The following is a 13,327-nucleotide window of genomic DNA, read 5'->3' on the forward strand; positions in this document are numbered from 1 at the left end:
GGAGGATGGTGTCTGTTGGACAAGGGTACCAAACAATTGTGGTTCTACTCTGATTATCTCATCTGTCATGACTGACAACTCACTCTCAGTGAATTTGGGCGTCTTCTTTTGTACCATGGTGTGTGATGTGCAAATGGTTTGAGGTGCAGTAGTGAGGATGGTGGGGGTGGTTTAGGTGGTGTGTGTGCGTGTGTTGGGCTGGTGAGATGTGTGGTGTTTTGCCTATCCAATGTGCTTCAGGGTTTGGTTCCTTCAGGGCTGGAGTAGTGCAAAGGATTCTGGTCAGGATAGGGGCTGGTTTTATACTCAGCTATGTGGATGTGTCAAAATGGAGTATTGCTGTCAGGTGTGTTATGTGGGCTGTCCTGGGATTTGCATTTTTTTAGTTGCCATGGGGGTGTGTCATTGGGGTGTGTTAGGTGTTTTTGGGGGCAGAGCTAGTTTGATTTGTGCACTTGGTGGTCTTGTTGAGTGTTTTTTTTATGACCGGCATATTTGTCACGGGGCGTCCGTTACGGTGGCTATGCAACAGCCCTTCCACCGGCTCTCCCATTCATCTCTGTTTGTGATCGCGGTGGTCAGAAACAGCAGATCATCCCACTGTCACCTCGATGGAATCCTAATTTTATGTGCGGTGACTCCGCTGACCTCGTGGAGGGTTTGTGTGTTTCCCCTGCGAATCCGACCACCGCAGACGGATTTTCACCCTTTCTGGCGGTCTTTAATGGCATCGCTCCGCCGCGGTCAGGTATTTCATGCAGTTGATCCTAACCGGGCCGCCGGTATTGCCGCAGTACCAGCGGACGGTTGGTTTCCGCTACCATGGCAGTCGGGGTGATTTTCCGCCCGCCATCCTAATGGACCCCTTAGACTGTTGTCAAAGCACAAATACATATGGGAACTCTGTGAAAGAGATTTAAACATATAAGATCCAGACGCGGACTATGGGAGCAGTTTGGAAGGGGGCGGTTAAGCACTCCATATGTATTCAACATAAGGAAAATGCCTATTAGCTCATGACCAAATAGTACTTTTCCCCAAAAAATCTAAAGGCAATTTTCAGGGCTCCAATTTTTGCTGGAAAGGTTGCGGGGAGTGAGATATTCTGTTTAATGCTTGGTGGTCTTGTACACACAGTCAAACATTTTAGGAAAAATCCTGATACAGTACCGATTCAGCCTTTGGTTTTGTTGCTGTAGGATTCAGGAGAAAAAAGTTTTCTCTTTAACCACATTGGAAGGGAAGCTAATTCCACAATTGCTGCTCACCGCCAGACTGTCTATTACATACATGTATAAAACTCCTTACGATTAATATCCAGTTTGAAAAGATGTGGTCTATCTTTGCAATTGAAAACTCTCAGTTATTATACACAACAGAGTTTACAAATTCGAAAGGGTGTGGCTTCCATTTGTGACCCATATGAAGAGAACTCTGGCAGTGGGAGGTGATCTGACTGTGCTGTCTAATAAACTGGACCCTGAGAAATGGATATTGGGTACCACTGATGGGAGACAGGTTAGTGGTTGTTGCCACAGGTGGCTCTACATCAGTGTCTGATGCACCCAATCCAGGGACCTTTTATATGAGCACACATGTGCATCAAAGCTATCAATCAATTTTGGGAATGTCTGCAGTAAATGTTGACATGTTTACACACGTAGACCTATTTTAACCTATTTTCAGTCACTCGTGTCAACTTGCCCTCATGGGTTAGCAAAACTGATTAGGAAAACAGGTGTGTGAAACTGAATGTAAAGCTACTGAAGACACTGAAAATTGCTTTCTAAATTTCTCAGGAAAAGAAAAGACCTGATTCTGGGCAATTGAGGGAAGGGTAACGTCACCTCTAAAATGCTTGTGCTTATTCCCCAGTAACCCTTTCCTAAATCAGTGGACTATATTGAATTTATATTAAACCTAGGGTCCAACTCTGTTTTGCTTGTTTCTTAATGACAAGATTGACTGGCTTGTCAATCAATCAATCATGGAATTTGTAGAGCGCACTACTTACCCGCGAGGGTCCCAAGGCGCTGGGGAAAAAAAGGGGGGGTGCCGCTACTGGTTAAACAGCCAGGTCTTGAGTAGCCTCCTGAAGGTCAGCAGGTCTTGGGTCTGTTGTAGGCTGAGTGGGAGGGTGTTCCAGGTCTTGGCGGCGAGGTGGGAGAAGGATCTGCCGCCGGTGGTTGTTCTTCGGATGCGCTGGACGGTGTCGAGGGAGAGATCGGCGGAGCGGAGCTGGCGGTTAGGGACGTAGAAGAGGAGTGGTCTGTTGAGGTAGGCTGGGCCAGTCCTGTGCAGTGCCTTGTGTGTGTGGATGAGGAGTTTGAAGGAGATTCTCCTGTCGACGGGGAGCCAGAACAGGCTTCTCAGGTGGGGGGTGATGTGGCTGTGACATGGTACGTCAAGAATGAGGCGTGGAGAGGCGTTTTGAATGTGTTGCAGTCATTTGATGAGCTTGGCTGGGGCTCCTGCTTAGAGGGCGTTTCCATAGTCGAGTCTGCTGCTGACTAGGGCCTGGGTGACTGTTCTTCTAGTATCTGTTGGGATCCACCTGTAGATCCTGCAGAGCATGCGGAGCATGCGGAGGATGTTAAAGCAGGAGGAGGAGACGGCGTTGACTTGCTTGGTCGTGGAAAGTGTTGAGTCGAAGATGACTCCCAGGTTGCGTGCATGGTAAGTGGGTGTCGGGGCTGCCCCCAGTGCCGTTGGCCACCAGGAGTCATCCCAGGCTGATGGGTTGGAGCCAAGGATGAGGACCTCCATCTTGTCCGTGTTCAGCTTTAGTCGGATGCTCTTCATCCAGTCGGCGACGGCCTTCATTCCTTCGTGGAGGTTGGGTTTGGCGGTGAGGGGGTCCTTGGTGAGGGAGAGGATCAGTTGAGTGTCGTCGGCATAGGAGATTATGTTGAGGTCGTGCTGTCGGGCGATGCGTGCGAGTGGGGCCATGTAAATGTTGAACAGTGTCGGGCTGATGGAGGAACCCTGAGGTACGCCGCAGATGATCTCGGAGGCTTCGGATCGGAATGGGGGAGGCGGTTTCTCTGGGTTCTGCCGGAGAGGAAGGAGGTAATCCATTCCAGGGCCCTGTCTTGGAACCCTGCGTCATGGAGGCGTGTGCGTAGTGTACGGTGGCAGACCGTGTCGAAGGCGGCGGAGAGGTCCAGCAGAATGAGGGCTGCGGTCTCTCCATTGTCCATCAGGGTCCTGATGTCATCAGTGGCGCGATGAGGGCAGTCTCTGTGCTGTGGTTGCTGCGGAACCGTGACTGGGCTTGCATCACACAGCTCAATCATGTGTGAAGAAGGATGATAATGAGCGGGGGTTGTAACTGATGCCTCTAATACTCTTACACAAGTGAAAATGAATTATTCCATAATAGAGAAAGAATTACTTTCTGCAACATGTACTGTAGAACAGGTCAGAATTTATATTTGAGGGGGGAAATTCAAAGTCTGTACCGATGATAAACCTTTGGTAAATATTTTAAAACCGGGAGGAGAAAAAATTCTTACACCGGGGTTACCACATTTGGCTTCAAAGTTGCAAATGTATCATCATGATATTGTACATGTTCCAGGCAAGAATAAATATGTGGCTGATGGGTTATCATGGTTACCACTGGAATCATGTAACACACATGAAAAGGATGAGAGCGGCTCTGAGGTAGAATACACATGTGAAGATGTGACATGCGGTAAGGGAAGTGATGTGGTGAATGGATTGGAGTTGTTGGAGGTCAAATGGATATATGAAATGGGACAAGATGTAGTGCTTTTGGGTGTTAAGGAAATTATTGTAAATGGATGGCCATCGGATTGGCAATTACAAGGGGAGTATGGAACATTTTGGAAAGTGAAAGAGAAGTCATCTTTATACAATGACATTGTTCCGAGAGGAGATAGTATTGTACCTCCTATTGGAATGTGTGGATGTAATGTTAAGTTGGGTCATGAAGGCCACAGAGTAATGTCAAGTACCAGGAGGAAGATAAAAGATCATTTTTGGTGGCCAGGAGTGGACAGGATCGTGGATCGTTGGGTTAGAGAGTGTAGTGCATGTCAATTGAGTGACAAGGTGATTAAACCTGTGGTGGTTCCTTTACGAACAATAGATGTAACTGACGGACCATGGCAGAAGAATGCTATTGATTTTATGGGACCATTCGCCATGTTGCCATCTAAAGAGGCGTATGCTATTGTTCTCATTGATTATTATTCTAAGTGGCTGGAAGTAGGGATGGTTAGTAGTGTGACCACAGAAGTGGTTATTGATTTTATGGAGGATATTTTTTCTAGAAAAGATATACAAGAGGAGTTTTATATGTGATAACAATGTACAACTCACATCTGGTAAAATGCAATTGTTCCTGGAAATCCTGGGATCAAACATGTGAGGGCATCATTGTATCATCCCGAAAGCAATGGCCAGGTTGAGCAGTTGAAAAGAGTGGTCAAGGAGGCAATACAATTGGCACTAAAGTCTGGGTTGTCATGGAAGAAGTCTCTTCAAAGTATATTGTTATCATACAGGATTACACCGCAGTCTGTAATAGGCAGAACGCCGTATGAATTATGAAGAGGGAGGAAATCAGGGGTGGATTCTCAATTAAGGCTCTGGGGTTGTGACCCCCTGAAATTCCTTCACATTCCTGTACATATATTAAATAGATCGATTTATTTAGAGATACAATCATATCTCTAAAGAAATAGATGAATTTAAGTCTGAGCTGTCTGTCCCAGCTGCTTGTCCCGCCTCGCTCTGAACAAGGAGACGGAATCCAGGCAGTAAATCAGCTTTCTGAAGTGTGACGCACAACGCAGGGCTTTCTTTTCTAAAGCCGTTGATTGCCATTGTGATCTATGGTGGTATGCACTTTAGGCCAATGACGCGATCAGCATCACGGTTTTCGGCATCGAAGACTTCATCCCTGCATGACAGCAGCTGTCCGTCATTCACCGGCATAGATCCCACCCTTTCCCAGTCATCACACGCAGGAGTGGATGCAAGCATATGTGTTTTGGTGACTTGTTTCGGTAATGTAAGTGTTAAAAGCTAATCTTCTGTTATGTAGATAGTGCTGAGACCCCTCGCCATGCTAACCTCCCCTACTGTGACACTCCAGGCCTTGGCTGCACGTCGCTGACGCTGGCACCATTAGAAGTGGAGCTGCTGCATTTGTTCCCCCACAACATTTATCCAAAAGACGAGCAGGCCAGGGTTCTTGTTCCCTTGTGCAGTTGATCCAAATATCTGAGTCAGTCAGTCATTCTTTATTCGATGATTAAAAAACACCATAAAAGCACATGTATACAAACAATTAAAATGCAATTAAATCTTTGTCAAGACCCTGACTGCTATTACATACAAAGTTAAAAAATAAACTAGAAAAAATAATTCATTATGATGGTGACAATCCCGCTTATTCTCTTGTTACCCTCAGTTGCACCGCAACTTTAATAAAATTCATAATACAGCATAATGTCAAGGGGTCAACCGCTTTTTGCAAACAAATTAGAGCCTCTTTGGCATGTTTTAATTTAGCTTGTTTTAAAATTCCTACCAAAAATCTGCGCCTAGGCATTGAGTAAAAGGAACATAGGAGTACAAAATGAAGGGTGTCCTGCGGAGATCTTTTGTCGCAGCCACAGGCACCCTTCTGCTCAATTGGGAGTGTAAAACCTGGGGGGTCAGCCAGTAAATAGGGTAAAAGATTGAGCCTAAAACGAGACATTAAAAATCTATCCTGGGCATTATACATGAGATAAAGATACGGCTCCATTCCCTCAGTATTTTTTACAAAGCTATAGGCACTCACAGTACATTTGATCCCTTCAACCTCTGCTCTGTTTGTGGTTCTCTCGGCCAAAAAGAATCTCTTGATAAACAACTTATCTTGAGATACAATCGTTGTAGGAGTTGAAAAAAGATCCTTGCGGCCAAGGCTTTCCAAACTGGTCAACACATATTTCAGCCATGGTATGCTCATACTTTTGTCCCTTTCCATGCAGTCGCTTAAAATTTGTCTGCTTAAAGTAGCCTCGGGATTTGACCAGATTTTAAGCCATGCCAGAATATGTCTAAATTTAACCAAGTCTTCTAAGTATGGCCACCCTAATTCTCTATGGGCTATTACAGCTGGGGTACTCTGCAGGATTTTCAGGGTTGAGCGTAAAAATGTGTTTTCCTCCCGCTGTAATTGCTGGATGTTTACAAAGCCCCATACTTCTGCACCATAGGAGGCCTTGGAACAACAGATAGAGCCATAAAGATGCATTGTTTGTTCAGGGGACCATCGGCCCACTCTCCGCCCGTAGCCTGCAATAGCACCATTGGAGGATATCAATTTACAGCAGCATTCCTCCACTAGGGGCTTAAATTGTAAAGAGCCATCAAATAGTAAGCCCAGATACGAGAAGGACTGTACCTTTTCTAGTGTGTGGCTACCTATCTTATAAGAGAATCTGGTGCAAGGTTTATTGCCTGTCAACATCACAAATGATTTACCCAAATTAACCGACAGGTCTAAAGTTTCCATAAACTTTACAAATCCGTCTATTAAAATCTGTAGGCTCTTAGGGGTGCGTGCAAGTAGGACCGCGTCATCCGCGTATAAAAGTACCGGGATAGGACGCGATCCTACACTTGGGCAATCAGTTTTTAAATTAATCAGGGACTTCTCCAAGTTATTAATTTAGAGTGAGAATAAAAAGGGGGCCAGAACCCAACCTTGCCTCACCCCGCTAGTGCATGGGAAAGATTCAGTCAGCCCCCCATCCATGTTGTAGCATACCTTTGCAGTGGTGTCCCTGTGTAACTCCCTCAAGATATTAATCAGTCCCGGATCTATCCCCAAAAGAGTCATCATAGTCCAGAGTTTATCCCTATTCACGTAGTCAAAGGCAGCTGCCAGGTCCATAAACCCCAAATAAACAGCTTCATTACTGGCTTCAGTGTATTTCGCTACCAGCATATACAAGTTCAAGCATTGGTCGCTTGTGGATCTCCCTGTTCTAAAGCCGTACTGGGTGTCTGAGATAATATTATTCTCCTCAGTCCACTCAGTAAGGCGGTTTAGAATTACCCGGCCCAGTATCTTAGCTGACACATCAATCAGTGAGATTGGTCGATAACATTGTGGATTGTCCCTGTTCCCTTTTTAAAAAATTGGGACAATTATGGCCGAGGACCAAGTTCGAGGTAAGCCACACCTAATGGCGGCATTTATCACTCTGGTAAGTTTTGGGGCCCATAGCTCAACATTACTCAAGAACAGATCCGGTGGTGTCCCATTGGGGCCAGGGGCCTTGTTTTTTGTCAAGCCCTCAATTCCCACAATGATTTCGTTTAGGGTGAAATATACTGCCTGCCCCTGCTTTGCTGTCTCCCCCTCCTCTAATGCGGAAACTGTTCTGTGATTATACAGACCCTTGAAATGTGTGAGCCACTGCTCCGGGAGAATATTTGTCCCAACCTCAGGAACATTACTGTCCTGGAAGCAAGGTTTAATAATTATTCTCCAGAACTCCGTAATGTCTCTCCTTTCTGCAGCCTCCCTTAAATCGGACCATGCTTCTCCCAGTAGCATTGCTTTCCTTCTCTTAACCTCCTTCTTATATGTAAGTCTACACTGGGCTACTTTTTGTTTGTCCCTTGGCCTTTTTTTAAGACTGCATTTAAGTTCCCTTAGAGCACGTGAACAGTCCCTGTCAAACCATCTCGGGCAATTATTTTTCCTTATTGGGGCACTTGATTTTAGAAGCCCGTCTACCAGGCTGGTTATTTGCCCGAATGAATCAATTAACAGTGGCCCCTCTACTGTAGTATCAAGGCACTCATCAAAGGCAGTTTTCCCTATGTCCACAAGAGATTTATAAAAATTTTCCCCATCTATTTTTGACCACCTAAGCCGCCTCCCCTGGTCTGTTACACTCTGAGAGGTGCCACCTGCGTGTTCCCTCCTGCACTGGGTCAGGTGAAAAAGCTCCATTACCACGGGGTTGTGGTCGCTGAATGGGCTCCACTCAATCCCTACAGATATGATCCTCTTTTTTAGGGAACTGGATATTCCAATATAATCAATAAATGATGAGCACCCTCGCCCCTTAAAAGTGGGGGGAGCATCCCGTCCTTCTCCAGGTCCATCATGTTCATTGTGTACACCAAATTATGAGTGTCTAAGAATTTGGTGAAGGCCATGCCTTCTTGTGTGTGGTCAAAGTGGGGTCCATTCTTGACTGGGCAATGTGACCATTCAGCATCAGTAGGAAGTAAGGCTGGGCAGAGATGGCAATTGAAATCGCCCATAACTATAATGGTAGGAGCAAGTGCCCCCTTGCTAGCTTCCGTCTCTTGGTTTAATCTGTAATCCATTTCCTGGAGGAATGGGTTATATTCTCCTGATATCCCTGTGTTATAAATATTAAACACAGTCAGCCTTAGCCCTTTACCCCTAAACCTCGCGGCCTGAAAATTCTGGGTGGACCAGGTCATGCTTGTCCATGTGCCTTGAAGATTTAAATCCACAGATATGGATAGACCGACCTCCCCTAGCTCTGCCTGATCTTGACTTTTGTGCGGAAACAAAAAAAACATTTATACCCTGGCATATGGAAGGGACTGTTATCAACCGCCCAGGTCTCCTGTAGGCCAATTATCTGGTACTGGTTTATATACTGCCGCCACTCACAGTTATTGAATTTATTCGCCAGTCCAGCTATATTCCAGGAGATGAGTTGTAGGCCTTCCCCTGAGTTATGTGTGCCAACTATGCCAGCAGGGATAGATATTGTATTAGACAGTCCTTCCATGATTCCTATATGCCCTGATACTAACCCACTGCTCGATGATATTTGGTCATTTCCCCCATCCCTTACCTCACTCAGATCTAGGGTATCTCCCCCCTCTGGTATGGTTGTATGTACTGGGATATTAACTATGCTCTCCCCCCTACATTTTCGTGATGTATCTTCCTCCTCCATAGGCCAAGGAACTTGGGGGGCATTGTTTTGTGATCTATCTATCCCTACCTCTTGCAATTCCTGCGAGATCCTATTCCTCCCTTCTCTTCTTTGGCAAGAATCTGCTGGGGGTGAGGAACTAATAAGTCAATCGTTCTCCTCTAGCGATGCCAGGGGACTGAACCTATTTCTCCAACTTGATAGTCCGAGGTTCCTCGATATGGGACCGTCACAAGCATGCCCTTGGACCCTATGTGAGTTAGGTCTCTCCATGGATCTCCCAGATTGGAATGGAGCATCATAAGGTACTGGGTATCTGGGGTAAAAATATCCCAATGGCAGTGATTTTATGCGACTAATGTGATTAACAGACCCACATGCCGTTATATGTTCCACTACTCTCTTGTCCCTAAAATTGACTATGATACAATTGCCCATAATATCTTTACGTCTAGTGCCTACCCAATTTACCCTTCTGACATGTAATATTTCCCCATTTCCGTTTTCATTGCCAGTCAATGGTTTGTTATGATTAAGCCAATGTGTGACCTTGTTATGTAGTTCCAGGTGTGTCTCATTCTGATCTCCTTTTAATTCAGGTGCTCCTGCCAGGACTACTACGTAGGGGCACGCTTCCGGTGGTAAATTAATTGTGGGCAAAATATTAGACAATTTCCTGGGGACATCAGTGTCAGGCTGATTTATTGATTTCTCCTTTGGGATTAGAGGCTCTTTTGTTAGTTGTGATACAGGTAACAATTGCTCAGATGAGCCCTGACCGATCTGTGGTACCCTTACACTTGAGGTCGTGGCTCTGTCCTGGTGCACAGGGTAACCTAGTGCTTCGGGGATCTGTCTCCCTGAGGATTGCCCATCATTCTGCCCCCTCGGTTGAGTAGCCGTCTGGGGGCCTATATTAATATCAGGGGTAGCTATAGTGTTATGCGACTCCACTGTTGTTCCCAGGGTCCTGCCTCTATTTTTTACCTCGTTCAGAATTTTGTCTAGCCTGCTAGTCAATGGTTTTATTTGATTTACTATAAATGATTCAAGATGGATTTGTAAATCTAACACTATTTGAGTCACCCATGTGGGCGCAACTGATACCTGGGGCACCTTGTCTGCCCACCCCTCCCTTGATCTGCTTCTTATTTTACTTTGAGGGTTACTGGATCTACTTTTCCTCTCATTTGGCTTTTTTGAACAGACATTCCGTTTCCTATTCCTTCGAGATGGATTACTAAGGGCCGATACCCCCATGTTTAGCCCAATATCCGGCTGCGCACAAGGAAGATCTTGATCCAAATTTTCTGGTGAGCAGAAAGGTGAGTTAATCATAACTTCACTTGGCGGACCTAACGATGAGACAGGTGACTCCAATGGTGGTAACAGGGACAGGCGTCTCTCTGTGCGCTCAATCTCGCATGATACCACCCCAATTGCTTTCTATAACATGCGATCGATTGCCGTTGGCTTTAGGACTAGATGAGGGCTATGCTTTTATCTGGTGATTGTACCTGTCGCAAAGAGGGTGAATTAGGCTTTGCTCTAACCGAGCGAGTTTTAACCTTGTGTACCATACTGTTGACACAAGAAGTAAAACAACCGCAAAAGGAACAAAAGAGAGAAAAAATATTTTAAAAAACCACATAATTTATTTTATTTATTTATTTATTTATTTAGCAATTTGTATAGCGCCTGGTGACCCGAGGGCATCCCCGCGCTGTTAATATTGAGTCCTGCTGAGGGGGAGAGAGGTGGAGGGTTTATTTAGGGAACAGAAGGGTTTTAAGTTTTTTCCTGAATGTCAGGTGGTTGGGTTCCAGTCTGAGGGAGCGTGGGAGAGAATTCCAACCAGTGGACGCTTTAACAGAGAAGCGTCGGCCTCCAGTGCGTGTTCTTTTGAATTTAGGGATGTTGGCCAGGTGCTCGTTCTCCGACCGTAGGGCCCTTGGTGCAATGTAGGGGGTGACCAGACCCCTAAGGATCGCAGGTCCCGATCCGTTGATTAGTTTATGGGCCGTGCACATGGCCTTAAACTCCACCCTTTGGCGGACTGGCAGCCAGTGCAGCGCCTTGATGGCGGGTTTAGCGGATGCTCTAGGAGGTACGCTCATGATTAGGCGGGCTGCAGCGTTCTGGGTTCTTTGCAGTCTCGCTAAGGTGGCTTCCGGCGCACCTAGGTAGACCAAGTTGCTGTAGTCTAGCCGTGACAATATGAGGCCCTGCACTATTAGTTTCCTGGACACGGGTGGTAGGAGGGGGAGAATTTTGCGAACAGTTCGTAGAAGCCCAAGACAGATTCCGGCGGTTTTAGCCGCTTGGGTCTTCATTGAGAGAGCGGGTTCTAGCCAGACTCCGAGGGTCTTGATTTCGTGTTTCGGGGTGGGGATTTCCCCGAACACGTCTGGCCAAATTGCCGGGGGGATGGTCGCCCATTGTTTGCCCATGAGCATCACCTCGGTTTTGGAACCGTTGAGTTTTAATGACGATTCACACATCCACCCGTGAATTTCGGTGAGACAGTTTGGTAATTTGTCTGGGTGGTCGTCAAGTTGGGAGAGGGAGACGACCAATTGTGTGTCGTCAGCGTAGCTCACGATTTTTATCCCGTATGGTGTTACCACATCTTCCAAGGGGGCCATGTACACATTAAAAAGTGTGGGGCTCAGGGAGGAGCCCTGAGGAACCCCGCTGGTGAGTGGAAGTGTGGCCGAGTGGAATTCGCCATCCCAAACCTGGAACGTGCGTTCAGTGAGAAAGGACTCTATCCATTTGAGTGCCATCCCGGTGAGCCCTGCTGCAGCCAGTCGGTGAAGAAGGACACGGTGATTGACCGTGTCAAAGGCGGCACTCAGATCCAGGAGGATCACTGCCACTGATCCCCCTGAGTCTAGAATGCGCCTTGCTTCCTCGATGACGGCAAGCAGGGCGGTGTCTGTGCCGTGTCCCGGACGGAACCCGGTTTGGGATTGCCGCAGGATGTTATTAGTCTCGAGAAATCTGGAGAGTTGACTATTCACCAGTTTCTCGGTGATCTTGCTAATCCCTGGAAGGAGTGATATGGGCCGGTAGTTTGCCATATCAGTAGGGTCGAGCTGAGGTTTTTTAAGGAGTGCCTTCACCACTGCCTTTTTCCAGCTGTGGGGGACTGATCCTTGAGCAAGTGAGCAGTTGATAAGCTCCGTGATTGTAGGGGTGATAGCGGGGGCCACATTTTTGAGGAATCTCAGAGGAGCAGGGTCTAAAGGAGATCCACTTTTTATTTTATTCAATGTCGTTTCCACCTCGTTGGGCGTTGTCGGCTTGAATGTCTCGAGTTGGGGACGTAATCCCGTCTCATCGGGGGGCTGAATAGTGTTTCTGCGGGAAGGGGAGCTGGGGGGAGGGAGGGATGTGAGGATGCGGGCAATTTTGTTGTTGAAGTATGAGGCTAGGTCATTACTTCTATCTACCTGAGGGGTGGTGGGCGAGGAAGCGATGGGAACTTTCAGAAGCTCCTTCACAATGAGATAAGATTCCCTAGAGGAATTGGATGATTCCTTTATCCGGGTGTCATAGTGAGAGGCTTTGGAGAGCTTGATTGCGGTTTTATAGGTTTTGACTGAGGAGTGGTATGCCTCTTTGCTGGCGTTGTGCCAGTCTTTTCTCCAAAGCCGTTCAGCTCTTTTACAGTTTTTACGGAGCTGGCGGAGTTCTGGGGTGTACCACGGAGCAGAGCCGATGTTGTTGGTCTTATCTTCGCGCATTCTGAGTGGGAGCACAGAGTCAAGGGAGGTCGTGATCCAATTTCTGAAGTTGCTATCGGCGATGTCCGGGATATTGTCGAGAGTAGGGGTGGTAGATGTCAGGGTGTTGGCCCATTCTTCAATAGGTAGTTTGGACCAAGTCCTGCCTTTAGTGAAGGAGGGAGGTTTCTGAGGTTTCTTGAGGGGTCCTGGGAGTTGGAATAGGACCAAGAAGTGGTCCGTCCAGGGAAGGGGAATGGATTCTATTTCTTGCATCGCGGGGGTGCTGGTGAACACTGGGTCCAGCAGGTGGCCTTTGATGTGGGTGGCTCCTGAGTTAATGAGACGGAGGTCCGAGACCGCTAGTTCGGAGATCAGGTCGACTACTCCAGAATCTGCCGTGTCTTCAAAGTGGATGTTCAGGTCTCCCACTAAGATGAAGTTCGTGGCGGAGTGAGCCTGTGTTGCTACCATGTCTAGGAGGGCATTGGAAAAAGGGCCAGGGTGGCCGGGGGGACGGTAGATTAGAATCCCTGAAAGGGAGTTCATAGGGTCAAGTTTAATTGTGAATTGAAGACTTTCCGAGTCTGGGATTTGTGCATCGCTGGCGTTGCAGGTGAAGGAGTCACGGTAAATAAT

The sequence above is a fragment of the Triturus cristatus genome, chromosome 5_1, assembly GCF_964204655.1.
Source record: "Triturus cristatus chromosome 5_1, aTriCri1.1, whole genome shotgun sequence".
Lineage (NCBI taxonomy): Eukaryota > Metazoa > Chordata > Amphibia > Caudata > Salamandridae > Triturus > Triturus cristatus.